Consider the following 14,855-nt stretch of genomic DNA (forward strand, 5'->3'; position numbering starts at 1 on the left):
GGGAGGAGGAGGAGGAGGAAGAGAAGGAGGAGAAGGAGGAGAAAGAGAAGGAGAAGGAGAAGGAGAAGGAGAAAGAGAAGGAGAAGGAAAAGGAGGAAACAAAAAAAGAGAAGGAGGGGAAAAGGAGGGGGAGAAATACAAGAGGAGAAATAGCTTTGGGGTCTTTACTTGAGTTCTGGGCATTTTTCTCCAGGCTGTGGGAAACTAGCCGCCCTGTAATAGAACAACCTTTCCTGTGATGTGTAAAGCTGTGAGTCTTTTCACCAGCTCTCTCGATTCCCACTGGTTGGGTCTCGTCTGCCTTGAATCTGGGCTTGTCACAGAATCAGAAATACTCCCCGAATGTCTCATCTGATCATCAACTATTTCAGTTGGCTTTCGTGCATCTCCTGGCATCCTTGCTGTACGACAGGGCCATGATGACTAGTTCAGGCCAATGAAATATGAGTGGCAGTGACACATGGGGGAGAAGCTCATAAGTGAGCCTCCAGTCTCCCTCCTTTGCTGCAGAGGCTAAGGAGGCTGCATGTTCCAGGTTTTTCAGCCTGAAGACAGAGGCACTCTTACCAGCCTTGGTCCCTGTGATTGTGTGGATCAAAGCCCTCCACCTGTTGGACAGACAGCATTCCCAGTCAACCAGCCTTGGTTCTGTTAAGCTACTGAGATTATGGGGAAATTGCTTACTGCTGCAACACTTAGTCCATCCTGACTAATACAGGAACCCAAGAGGGAATAAACCTTCATTGGCAACCTCGGGTCTCACAAGGATGTACTACGTATGGGGTCATCGCGCAGGTCTATGTGAGAAGGTGAAAGGGCACGCACCCTTGGGGATGTGTGACCATTTCCCTGGTTACAATCAGAAGCTGAACAAATTAGAAGGGATGGTCAGGGGGCAAGGAAGATACGAGGAGGCAATGAATAGAGATACTGACCAATCAAGAACTAACCACATCTGTCACCAGAAGTCACCTTGAACTGGTCCCCTCCTCTCCGTCTGCAAGGCTGACTTCTGAGTCCGGGCCCCTGTGACCGCCCCCATCTGGTCTACTGCAGTAGCCCCAACCGGTCTCACTACTGCCACCCCGCTCGGCATCCCCCCACCCTGGTCTCTTCCCCATCCAGAAGCCAAGCGACCGTTTTACAGCACAAGTCTATTCACATCACCGTCCTGCTGAAACACTTGGCTGGCGGCCTGGCGTTCCTCATACCACAGCCCTCAGCTGCCGCACCATGCCCATCCCCACCTGCCTCAGCTTCCCCCGCGCGCCAAACCCCTTCCTTCCCCTGGCCCATCAGGGCACTGTTAACTCTGCCTGCAATTCCTTCTCCTCCTCTGTTTCCCGCAGCTTCCTCCAGACATCAAACGTCATTCCCTCCAGAAGGTCCTTGCTGACTGTCACCCCCAACCCCGTCTAACCAGGTGGGTCTCTCCGTTGTCGACTCTCATACTTTCATCGTTGGAATTAAATACCACTTAAAGTTGCATAATTAATTGGATAGCTGACTTCTCAAGGAAGTGAGCTCCCGCAGGGGGCGGGCTTGCTCCCTGCAGTACCCCCAGCTCCTGGCACCCAGCCGGGCACGCAGGAAGTGCTGGATGAGCCCCTGGTGAGAGAGGCTGCAGAGGTCTGCAGGCCCCTCTCCCTGTCACGTGCCGCACACAGCAGCCTCCAGGCTCACCCAGCCCCTGAGAACCAGGTGGGGAGCAAACCCAGAGTGTTTGGGTCTGATCACTGCCCCTCCCTCCCGTTCAGCAAGAGAGTGAGCTTCCCGCACGAACAGGACACACGGTCCTCCACGTGAAGGGCAAATCTTCATGGCCCGCCGTGGTCTTCTCCAACCAAGCATCAGAGAGCAAGGCTTCAGGCTGGGGCAGAATTGGGAACAGAGCACACCCACTGGAACAGTGGCAGCCCATGGTCCACCACCCTTTTCTCAGGCAAGGGCCTCTTCCCTGCCCCAGCCCGGCCCCGTCTGTCCCGGCATCTTCAAGCCACCGAAGTCCTGGGAGAGCCCTGAATTTTGGAGCACCGAGCTGGGGTCCAGGACTCAGCTTTCAGGGCACGCTTTATGACTCCCTGTCGGGAGCCAGGTTTCCATCCCTGTCATTCCCGAGGGAGGAGAGACGTGCCCAGATCCTGACTACATGATACGCGTTCATCTTTTTCCTATAAAACAACTCTGAGTCCCTGAGTTATGCGTCTTATCAAAAACCACGTGCTGGGTGATTTTTAAATACTACCCCTCAAATGCCTATAGAAAATGCCAAGAAACCATCCACCGTAAATTATCTCCGCCTCTAAGGGCCACAACACGGTTACTGTCACCAGGCAAGCCGTTCACATAAAATCCAAAATGTTTCGCCCTTTACCTTTAAATTTTACAAAATTTATTGATCTTTATAGCCATGAAAGGCAAGAGGAAATATACTTCAAGTTCATGTCTTTTATTACTGACCCAACCGATCTTGTGAAACGGCTCAAATTTATCAACCTGTCCAGTCGCCAGCATTTATGGCAACTTTTAAACATGTCACTTTACCTTAGACTGACTTCTTCTCGTGGTTTAGGACACTTTGGGAGTTCACCGAGTAACTCTGATTTCAGGACCAGAACAAATAAATGGTTTAAGTTCTTTTGCAGCTCACTGGAAAGAGAATTTGAAATTCTCTTGAGGAGACTGTTAACCGTGGACCACAGAAACCTAGGAAGAAGCAAACGCTCCCCCCAGTTTACATCTCTTTCCATATGGGAATAAAAAGAAAGGCTGCCTCTGCCAAACAGAGATTCTCCCTGATGTGAGCGTCTGTTCCATCCCGAGAGTTAAGAAAATAGTATTCAATTGCATCTCCACTTGCCAAAGAAAAATTTATTACTGATACATGCAAAAGGAAGTGTCGGTTTCTTTTACAATGCCATTTAATGCTGTTAACCATGAAGGGAGTATGGACAAAACAGTCATCACTGTGCATGGAATTCAGGCTTTGTTCTTTAGAAAAGCAAGACATGGTTTTAAAGATACCAACCTTTATAGAAAAAGGACAAGCGTTTGCAGGCATCAAACGTTGTGTTCTACGCTGATCCATGTTGAATTTGACTAAGAACGCAGAGACTCAGGCTGCGTGTCCAGCCAGCCCCTGAGTCCTGGGTCCTGCCTCGTTCATTTCTCTTTTCTCTCTCTCATCCTTTAGCTCTGTGCGCTTTGCCACGCCCTCGACCTCCGTTAGACTTGGTTTTGTGATGTCACCTGTAGGCTCAGATATGTTGTAGGTATTCATTGCCTGGACCCAGATGACAAAGGTGACAGCTGTCTGTCTCCAAGGCAGAAGTCATCTCTGTCTGTATATGTCTCCAGTCTTACACCCCATAATGAGATGTCTGTTCCGAACAGCCCAGCGATCCCAAATGCACAGCTGCCTCCAAACTTCACTGACAACGGCCTCACAACCAGAAAGCCTCCAAGCCTTTCTAAAGGCTCCGCACCTGTCAAGATGCAGCGGCACACCCAGTCCTGGCTGGATGAGACCGGGCAGCCGGCCTCCCCACTCCATCCTCTGTAACTCATGCTGGACGTTCAGCCCCACACTGCGTGTACTTGTTCCATGCGTGACATTGTTCCCTCCCAAGATTGAACACCCGAGGGTGGGTACCCTGTCCCACACACAGCTCTCCTCCCTGGAATCTAGCCCAAAGAGTGGGTACTGGGTAGACAGATTTTGAACAGAACTAAATACATCAGCAGAAATAAAATATTTCAACAAAATTGATATAAACTCACTTTGTGGAATTCTGTGGAGGGTTAATACATGTTAATTTTTTTAAGTCACTATGGTGTCCACCGTCACTGAAGGTCTGGGGATGAGCTACCCATGAGGAAACATCTGGTAACATCTGCAGAAGAGCTGTCACGTCTAGAAGTGAGTGACAGCTCCCTCACTTGTGCCTTGGGTCCATACCTTTTGTGTTCCTCTTTCCTGTAACACACGCTCACATACAAGACGGCCGGCTTCTTGTTGGCTGCGTCTCGGTGGTTATACATCTTTGAGGTCCCAGGACTCCCTGGTGCATAACAAGAGCTTAGAAAGTGCTTGCGTAGGGCAGGCAGCAGACTGGTTCTCTCCAAATGAGTGAAGCTAGCTTAATTCTCTGGGCTGATGAGAATTCACGTGTATTGGGGTTTCTAAATGCATGTAACGAGGCTGGAAAACACCCTCTTTTAGGCATAGTTGGTTTGTTCCTGCTCTGGGGCAGGGAGCCTATCCTGAGTGACCAGATTCAAACCCTGGCCTTCACAGCTCTCTCTGCTCCATCCTGGGAGCAATTCATCTCCTTTGCACTGTCACCCCATCACGGGTTCAGGCCTGCATCTCCCCTTACAAACACCACAAGCACACCTCAATGGCTCCTGCCACCAACCTCCCTCTACCCCTGAGTGATATGTAAGAAAGCATTGCTACAGGGCCCCTGCGGGATTCCTCCCTCATCTTGTCCACTGTGCGACACCATCCCTGTACCCGCAGAAGCACCAGAAGCCTGACACTCTGTGAGCCACTTCCTCCAAAGCCCCCAGGTCTCAGCAGGAAACCTCTTCCTCCAGGACACCTGTCATTGGCTCCCCTCACTCTCAGTTTCCCCATCAAAACACTCTGCATTGCAATCATGCTACAGTGCAATTGTTCAGAGTGTGAATTAGTTTCCTGCTGCTGTTGGAACAAATTACTATAAATTTAAGGGCTTAAAACAACACAGATTTATTCTCTTACAGTTCTAGAGGTCAGAAATCCAAAACGGGTCTTTCAGGGCTATAATCAAGGTGTTGGAAGGGTTGGTTCTGTTACCAGAAGGGGGACCCCTTCCAGGGCCTGAGAGTGGGCTCCTGTCTAATACTCAGAAATGAATTGTCTGAGGAGACACACGTACTAACAAAGCAAAAGACTTTATTGGGAAGGGAGACCCGGGCGGAGAGCACCCGGAACTGCTCTGCCACGTGGATCACAGTCTCAGGGTTTATGGTGGTGGCGTTAGCTTTCCAGGTTGTCTCTGGCCAATCGTCTTGCTTGTGCCCATATCTGGTCCCATTCAAGGGCCTTCCTGGTGGTATGCACATCTCTCAGTCAAGATGGTTTCCAGAGCAATGGTTTCTGGGAGGTTGGCAGGACATATTATGGGCTGGCATCTCCTCCCTCCTTTCGGCCCCTCCCAAATTCTCCCAGGTAGTTTTCAGCAGCTGCACCATGTTCCTCATCAGGACATCCTGTTGTAAGACAACTCATGCAAGTGGTTATTATCATGCCTGGCCAAAGCGGCAGTTTCGGTCAACTGTTCCCTAACAGTTCCTTCTGGAGGCTCCAGAGGAGAATCCCTTTCTTGCCTCTTCCTGCTTCTAGAGGCTGCCAGCATCCCTTGGCTTGCAGCTGCATCCATCTAATCTCTACTTCTTTGCCTTTTCCTATCCTGATCACCTACCTCCTTTTTATAAGGACCCCTGTGATACATCAGGCCTATTCAGATCATCCAGAATAATCTCTCCATCTCAAAATTTTTAATCACCTGCCAAGTCCCTTTTGACATATATGGCAAAAGTCACTATATTCCAGGAGTTGAGGACATGGACAATGTTGGGGGGCCATTACTCAACCCGTCCTCACTGTGTCTTTCCCACTAAGATTTGCATGATGGGGGTCATGTGAAGTTGGCTGAGCTTGTACTCCTGCCAGTGAAGGATGAGGACATGAGTGTTGGAGTGAATGAGCAAACAGAGCTCCCCTCCCACCTCTCTTAGGCTTTCTTTTGACTCTTTTTTGTTTGTTTGTTTATTCCATTTCCCTCTCTCCTTCCCAGCTTCTGCTTCTTCCTCACCTGCACATATCAGGCAGGGAGTCTAGTACCTTGATTTGTCATCATTTGTCTGAAGCCCATCTCCTGCCTCAGTTGCCTTGTTTTGGTGAAATAAATGTCTAAGTCTCCTGCTGCTATCCATGCCCAGATCTGTGAAGGCTTTAAAATTGGGTGGAAAAAATTACTGCACGTTCCATCTAGAGTACCCTTCCTGGCTCTCTCTGCTTGTCCTCATCTTGGACCTATTTTATAGCTCTGCAAATTGTAGGAATGCACACCATTCTTGTTTATATACACGTAAATGAACTCCGTCCAGTGGTGGTTATTATCAATTTCGCATCTATTTGTGAATTCATTTCAGCATTCTCACTTGCCTATCAATGGATGGTGTTTTCATTTCTCCTTTGGATTGGTTGTAACATCTTACCGGTTTCCTCACCAATTAATGAATTAAATCAACCTTTGAGGTGTGTTTTTCCATTTGTATAAGGGTCACGATTTTTCCTTTAAACAAAATAATAATCCTTGTACAGAGCTCAGGAAGGAGGCAGCTGAATCCACAAACACGAGGGTTATGTATCCTTTAGAAAATCCACAATTGCTGGGTGGATTAAACGCACCTGTTCTCTCCTCACTTCCATTCCCTTGACCATATGGAGCAGTTGGATGAGATACGGTTCAGGAGGAACAGTGCAGAAACCAGCCTAGCCCAGTGGGGGAGACACATGTCTCCAAAGGGCTGGGGTGCACAGGCTCTGGCTTCTCCCCAGCCACTCCCAGCTCTCCTCCTTGACCCTCCACCCCTGCTATCTTGGGAATCTCATACAAAGTCTTTGCCAGCAGAGCTTCCCAGACCTGCCATTCCTCCTCCCAACAGCCATCAGGTGGAGGAATTCTGCAGTTGTCGCTGCAGGCCTTAATCCATAAGGAGCTGCCTACCTGTCCTTGGAAAGAAGGGGAAAGTCCACTTCCAGGCAGGAGAAGGGGTTAGGCCAGGACCTACCTCCTGGTCGGGTGACCCCAGAGAGCAAAGCCAGCCTTCTGATGACCAGAGCAAAGGCAGGCCTGCCAGCAGCCTGCAGGGCAGGGGTTTTGCCCCAGGATGCTGGGAGCTGCGATGCTCCTCCCGCCGTTTCAAAGTGTGCAGGTGTTAGTCTCCCCAGGGGCAAGGATTACAAAGAGCCACCACATGGGAACTGGCTGCAGCCCCCAGACCTCATTCCTACGCAGTTTTCACTACCGTCAGCTCCAAACTAGGGTTCAAGGTGCCTTTGGTGCGCACACTTCAGATCGCGACCCTTGTGACCTCCTCTAACCATTTGGGTCGGGGTTGACCCTCCATAGCCCTTCCAGCCCTAAAACTCTCGCAAGTCAGAAGAACAAAGCACTAGCATCTATTCCCTATGGGGCAGTGGCCCAGAATGAACTAGAAACACTGGTCTTTCCTGTGGAGTTTATATGTGTACGAATGTGCTTCTGTGAGAAACCTCCCCCCTCACCAGACCTGAAGGGCTGTGCAAGCAGACGGCCCATCCCTCACTGTGCGGTTCATTCAGCCCCGCGTCGACACGGGGCAGCACCCAGCAGAAGGCTTTCACACACAGAGCTTAGTGCCTCGATCAGGAAACAGACACGGACCTCCCTGGGGCACAAACATTTTCGATTACAATTGTGATCACTGCTTTGGAGGAGGGGGTGGCCCGGAGGGAACTGGCATTCGACCTAGTCGGGAGTCAGGAAAGGTTTCTCGGAGGAGAAGTGGGTCTAGGAAATAATTCAGGGTTTCACCTCCAAGTCTGATGCTGCCTGTAGGAATTTTGTAAATGCTTTTTACCATTTGAAGAAATTCCCTACCGTTCCTGGTTTGCTGAGTCTTTTTATCATGAATGGGTATCAGATTTTGTTAAATGCTTTTCGCATCTGTTGAAATGATCTGGTTAATTTAACCTTTCATTCTGTTAGTACAGTGAATTACATTGATTTTGTTCCTCATGCATAACCAAGCTTGCATTCCTATTTATGTTATAAACCCAACTTGTTCATAATATATATCCTTTCTCTAACATCCATGGAAACAGGAGACAGGGACCCATGAGTAATTTAATTCTGCCCGTAATTCTCAATCCTCCCTTTTAAAAAGGTATTCTCATCTGAGGTTGGTGGAAAACAATATATGTTAGAGGGACCACGGTAAGTGCTAGGGACACAGGTAGGTTTACTTGTGCCCTGCCCTCGTGTGGCCAGCAGGCTGCATGGTGAAACAGCTCTAGGTATGATCTAGGCCTAGAATGACTTGTAGGCGAAAGCACTTGTAGGGAGGGTGGGGTTGGCAAGAGCAGAAGAGGCGGAGCAAGTCTGGGAAACAGCCAGCAAGTCACGTAGCTACGCAGAAGGGCCATCTGCGCACGATCTCGAATGTCCAGACCCAAGGATGGAACCTTATCTTCCTGGGAACAGGGAGCGGCGGACACTGGAAAACGCCCACAATGTGAGGTTAAGTGCGTGGTCTAAAACTGTATGTGCAGAATGCCTCCAATTTTATTAAATTGTGTGTGAGACGGAGAGGGATGTTGTGGCCACCATAACGAAATGCCATGGACAGGGTGGCTTAAACAGCAGACATCTATTCCTCACAGTTTCCGGAGGCTGGACTTCGGAGATCAGGGAGTAAGCACGACTGGTTTCCTCCGAGGCTCCTCTCCTTGGCTTGCAGATGGCCATCTTCTTGCTGTGTCCTCACCCGGCCATCCCTCTGTGCGTGCACGCTGGTGCCTCTTGGTGTGTCCAAATTTCCTCTTCTTAGAAGGACAGCAGTCGGATTGGATTAGGGCCCACCCTAAGGGGTCTCATTTTAACTTAATCACCTCTTTAAAGACTTTATCTCCAAATAGGGTTACATTCTGAAGTACTAGAGGCCAGGACTTCAACATATGAATTTGTGGGGGACATGATTCAACCTGTAACAGATGTTAATGGTGTTGTTCTGATTGAAGAGATTACGATCTTTTCATTCTCATTTACTCTTTTCTATTGCTATTTCTCTTATTATATTATATTAGTTGTATATTATAGTATTGTACTAATAATACTATAACATATAAGATATTGTATTTTATATATATTATATAGTATAATATACTTATATATATATTATACTATATAATATTACATTATGTATATTTTAAGTATTATATATACTTATATATAAGTATTATATATTATAATACATACATATAATAAATATAGTATAATATATAATTATATAATATATACTACATATTATAGGATATAATGTTATATATTATAGTATAGTAGTAATAGATTTCTATTACTATAAAATTGATTTTAAAAGGAAAACTAGGACACCATGAAAGTCCTCTGTGCACAGATCCCATGTTAGATAGAGTGCGGGCCCAAACACCAGAAGGGGCTTGCCCCTGGGCCCCTGTCTCAGGACCCCTCCTCCCGAGTCGACTTCTGGCATCACCATTCCCAGTAACCGAGGAGACAAGAAGTAAGTGGAAGATGGTAGACGCCCTCCCCTTGTAATGGCATAAATGCAACGCAGAATCTGAAGGTGATCAGGTGGAATCCATTGCCTCCTGTCCCTAGGGCTTTGAGTAACAGGACCTCACCGGTCATCCTTCATCTTTCCATTCAAAGACGCCGCCGCTGTTTCCCCCATCTAGTCAGCAGGGTCAGCCAGAGCTGGATCAATGGTGCTTCTCGGGGAGCCCACCTGAGCAGCCTGAGAGCCCTGCTCTTTCCTCTCGGGTAAATCCCAGGTCGGCTCCAGAGGGCTGGCTCCAGGCCATGCCACTCTGAGGCATGACAGCTGAGAGGCACCTGCTCAAGGCAGAGGGCTAGAGCAAATAAATCACCCTCCGCCTGTGCCAGAGGACAGGCAGACCGGGTTTGGACTTTGGATTCCAAGTGGGACAAAGGGCGTTCCTTCTACATGTTCCACCTAAAATGTCTAACGACAGGCATAGTCTATCCTGATATGCCTAACGTCTAAGAGAGCTGGGTTCACATTCTGGTTAAGGATGAGATTCCTCTCTCCTCCCATTTTCATTATAAAAACATTTTGACTGAAAGAGAAAACCTCCCATAACCCACCATCCTAGATAAGATTCTTTTTTTTTTTTTAATTTTCTTATATTCTCTGTGCATTGCCGGTATACTAAGGGATTTAAATAACAGGTCAGGAAGACAGAAGGGGTGACTTTGAGGACTTACTTTTTTAATAGACAATGATTTTGCAGCCCTTCCTCCCCCAAACACACACACGCGCACACACGCGCACACACACATGCACGCGCACACACGCCCGCACACACGCCCGCGCACACGCGCACACACACACACTGGGTATTTTGGGTATTAACGAGATATCAAAACACCAGCCTTGACCTTAACTCAGAAAGAGCCTCCAGTAACAAGGAAAAAGTCTCTGAGTGAGGGGAGTGTAAACCACCGAAACCCTTATTGAGAGCAATTTGACATCAGGTACTAAAGCCCGAAGTTTTTCATACCCTGTGACCTAGTAATTCAGCTTTTAGGTATGTCTCATAAGGAAATACAGATGTAGAAAAGACTTATGACCCCCAAATGTTTTACACAGTCTCATTTATGATAGTAAAACTTGGGAGCAATCTTGGCATCTAACTGTAAAAGAAGGGTGAAGTAAACATGCCACACCGTGAACAGAAGGAGTATGCGTGCTCCTCTGGGTGAGAAGGGTTCCTCAGCCCCCCTCACCCTCACCCACAAGAAGAGTTATGAGACCTATGGGAACGCCAGTGGCCCAGATGCATTCCCAGCCTGTGGCAGGGAGTGTGGAGTAGGGGACAGAGGGTGACCCTGGGGCCAGACCAGCCCAGGTTCAAATCCTGCTCTGTCTTACCTTGGCCAGATGGTCTTGGCAGTCCTTCCACCTCCCCCCGTGGAAAGTAGGTTGAAATCCTGAACCTGCAGGGCTCTTGAAGAAATTATACCGGGCCTGACCCAGGGGAGCTAGCATTTGCCCAGGTCACCCAACCAGCACATTGCAGAGCCCAGATTTAAAATTAGATCCAGCTCGTTCCAGGATTATTACTGTTTCTGTTCCTTATACCCTGCTGCCTCTTCTAGATTACCCTCTCCAAATCCCCAGGGAAGCAGCAGTGGCATGAACGACAAACAGACGGCCAAGAAGCGGGGCTCCAGCTGGGGACCTGAACATGGTCTTTGCTCTTGAGACACAAGGAATTGATTCAAGAGGTCACGGTAACCAGCCGCTTTCATTGGGAGGCCCCAAGTCCTGGAATTGGGGTGCTGGAGGGAGATCCAAAGACAACAGTTCTGGGTTTGGAAGGAGATGCGGTCCTCCGTCACGGCCAGCTGTCAGAGGGATGCGGGTTGAACTCCCAGGCAGGAAGGGGCATTTTGTTTCACTTGGCCGCAACCGGTGTGTTTTTCCAGTTGATGAGGGAGCCGGGAGATGACTTTCCTGCCTGCTTCAGACAGAAAGGACGCTGGTGCCAACTGCCTGGAAGAGGTCCCTTCCCCAGGACCTCAGGGCAGTGGACCTGGCCCTGGTGAGCAGCGAGCTCAGAGTCAGCAGCTCTCCTGGCGCTGCAGAGACCCCCCAGGCACTTGGCCTTGGAAAAGGCCCAGCTTCCCCTCCACAGTCAAGTCTTCCCTTCCCCTTAACCCAGAAAAATGTGCCTATTCACAGATTGTCACTCTGTGACCTTCATTTGTCACATTTGTGTCACTCTTTTGACTGCCTTTCCCAGGGTTTCCTTTTCATGTTCCCCTGAAGATGGTATCTCTCCGGAGGATGCCTGGGTTGTGATGATCTATTTAGAGGCAAGAAGGCAGCACTGAACAAAGCAAACAGCACTTTCATGTGTGAACACGTTTCCTGGGCCCGTCACAGCAGCTGGAGCAAGTGATCTATTGGTAACAGAAAAGTCTTCTTTCAGGCCAGGCCCGCAGACAAGTCTGACAGCTGCTTTCTCTCCTTCCCTCTTTCTTTCCCTTTCTTCCTTCCTACTTTCCCTCCTCCCTCCTTTTCTTTCCTCCCCTCCCTTCTTCCTTCTTTTCCTTCTCTTCAAAGAGACCACATGGAAATCTAAAAAAATGATACAGATGAACTTACCTACAAAACACAAACAGACTCACAGATTAAGAGAACAGATTTATGGCTACCAAAGGGGAAAGGTGAGGGGGAGAGAGAAATTGGGAGTTTGGCATTAACGTGTGCACACTACTATATATAAAATAGATAACCAACAAGGACCCACTATATAGCACAGGGAACTCTACTCAATATTCTGTAATAACCTAAATGAGAAAAGAACTTGAAAAAGATTAGCTATATGTATATGTATACATTCACTTTGCTGTACACCTGAAGCTAACACAACGTAAATCAACTATAATATAGATTTTTTTTAATTAAAAAAAAAAGATACCACATGGAAATAAAGCTGAGAAATTCTGCAGGTGCTCTGGGTGGCAGAGCAAAACACCTCAGAGATCCATGCAGGGGTGTCGAGCCCTACATCTCCACATGGCTTCATCTGAGGTGCAGTCACCCTCCCTGGGATGAAAAATAGATAGAAAGGGATGGAGGGAAGATTTATTGAGCGCCTACCGAGTGCCAAGAGTGCTGACAAGCCTGTGGGGCAGGTACGGTGCTTCCCGTCTGGAGAGCTGAAGCCGAAGCCGGTGGCCAGGAAAGGTGCCGGCACGGTGGAGACAGGACCGGATTCATCCGGCAGCAATGAATCCACCAAAGAGGCTCTTTCTGAAAACCAGTGACTTTTGCCAAAAAGCCATAATGAAAAGGCCCCACGTGTGTTCACACAGTAATACTAAACAGCAAAGAGAAAGAATGATAAACTGTATACCACCATGTGAATGACTCCTATAACATGGTGGGTTTGACTTGCACCAGCTCGTAAGAGCTGACTGTGGAATATTCTGGAATCTTGCAAACTGATTGTTAAATCATTGGTGGCTTGAAATCCACCAAGGTGGGAGCATTCACAGCACTGAAATAGGCAAACACTACAAACAGGAACTTTTTCTTTCTTTCTTTCTTTTTATGGTATTGCTTTTTTAAAAAATTTTTTATTCTTTTTTCTTTTATTCCTTTCCTTCTTTTTCTTTTCTTTATTTATAATAATAAATAAATTAGTTTTTGAAAGCCAATTTACCAGCACACCACTGGGTTTTACAGACTCTGAGCAGAAGTAACCAGACAAAAAGAGGGCACACTGATTCCATTTATAAGGAGTTCTACAACAGGCAAAGCTAATCTATGTTGATGGCAGTCAGAGCAGTGGTCACCCTGCATCGGGAGAGCTGGTCACGTTCCGTGTCTTGATCTTGGTGGTGGTCACATGGGCGTATTCAGTGTGTGAAAATACATCGACTTTAACACTTAGGATGGAGCATTTTTCACAGACGTGGTCCCATAACAGTCCCATATATCTGGGTGGGGAGGAAGAAGAGGGAGACCCTCCACTCCATTTTGCAGAAGCAAATGATCTTTGAACCTTTAAGGCTTCACAAGAGAGACGCTCCATAATTCAGGCTCAGGAGTCAGAGGCTCCCGCGCTCCAAGCTTGGGCAAGTTCCCTAGGCACTTTGGGCCTCAGTTTCCCCATCTGTTAAATGAAAATACTAAAACCTACTTCTAGAGTTGTTGAGAATATTAAATATGCATTACATTGCTTCAAACACTGTAAATATCCAATACACTGGTTATTGTTTATTTTCGTTTTTATTATTAATCAGTCCCAGGGATGGATAGGAGATAAGGGAAAAAGAAGAGGGAGAATTAATATTTGAGAAAACAGTCAGTGGAGGAAAGCCCGTCACTCCCCGCAAAGGGTGTGTTTTGCCTCTGTCTTCTCCCCATGGCTGGCTAAGCTCCCTCCTAACCCTGAAAATACTGAATCTGAAATGGGTTAGAAGGGCCCTGGGTCAAAATAAACCCAACTTGGAACAAGTTTGATTCTGGGGCTGGCATGCCTGGGGACATGGTCTAACCTAGATTCACGTGGAGGAGTTCACCTAGCTAAACACATAGTAAGTTCCCAACGTATAGCTAAAGGAGTCAGACCAATCGTGCAAGGGCGGAAAATTCCAGTGAAGGTTTTAAAAAGGAAGAGATGTGGAGGAAACATAAATACTGAAAACTATGAAGTGTCCATTTCCCTCCGAATGGACAGTGATAGAGTGTTTCATGCTTTGATCCCAACGTGATCTTTACCTGGCCTATCAGTAAACATTTACCCATAATCCACTTTGTTCTACATGAAACTCTACTTGGAGTTCGGAGAGAATCATAGATCCTCAAAAAAAAAGGTACAAATGAACTTATTTACAAAACAGAAATAGAGTCACAGATGTATAAAATAAACTTATGGTTACCGGGGGGGAAGGGGAGGGGATAAATTGGGAGGTTGGGATTAACATATACACACTACTATATATAAAATAGATAACTAATAAGGAACTACTGTATAGCACAAAGAACTCTACTCAATACTCTATAATGACCTATGTAGGAAAAGAATCTAAAAAAGAGTGGATATATGTATACGTATAACTGATTCACCTTGCTGTACGGCAGAAACTAAGACAACATTGTAAATCAACTATACTCCAATAAAAATTTTTTTAAAAAAGGGCCCAGGAGCTCATCTCATCCAATTACCCCACTGGATACTGATATTTTCAAATAACTAACCCAATGGGTGGCTGGTCAACCTTTCCAACATTTGCATGCTTCCAGTCACAGGGAACCCACCCCATGATGAGGCAGCCCGTGGCATCTGTGCATCACCCTGTGAAAACATTACTGCACCAAAGAGAAAGCAGCCTGACTGTGGCTCCCCACTGAGCCCGGCTCTATGCCTTAGGGCCACCCACCATTAGAAAGATGCCTCTTCCACTGAACGTTTCCCGTCATGTGTGCAGACGCGTTCCACCCTGCCCTACTCTTCTATTCTCTTG

The sequence above is a fragment of the Aethalodelphis obliquidens genome, unplaced genomic scaffold (genome assembly GCF_003676395.1).
Source record: "Aethalodelphis obliquidens isolate GAN/ISIS:26980383/991018 unplaced genomic scaffold, ASM367639v1 scaffold35, whole genome shotgun sequence".
Classification (NCBI taxonomy): Eukaryota; Metazoa; Chordata; class Mammalia; order Artiodactyla; family Delphinidae; genus Aethalodelphis; species Aethalodelphis obliquidens.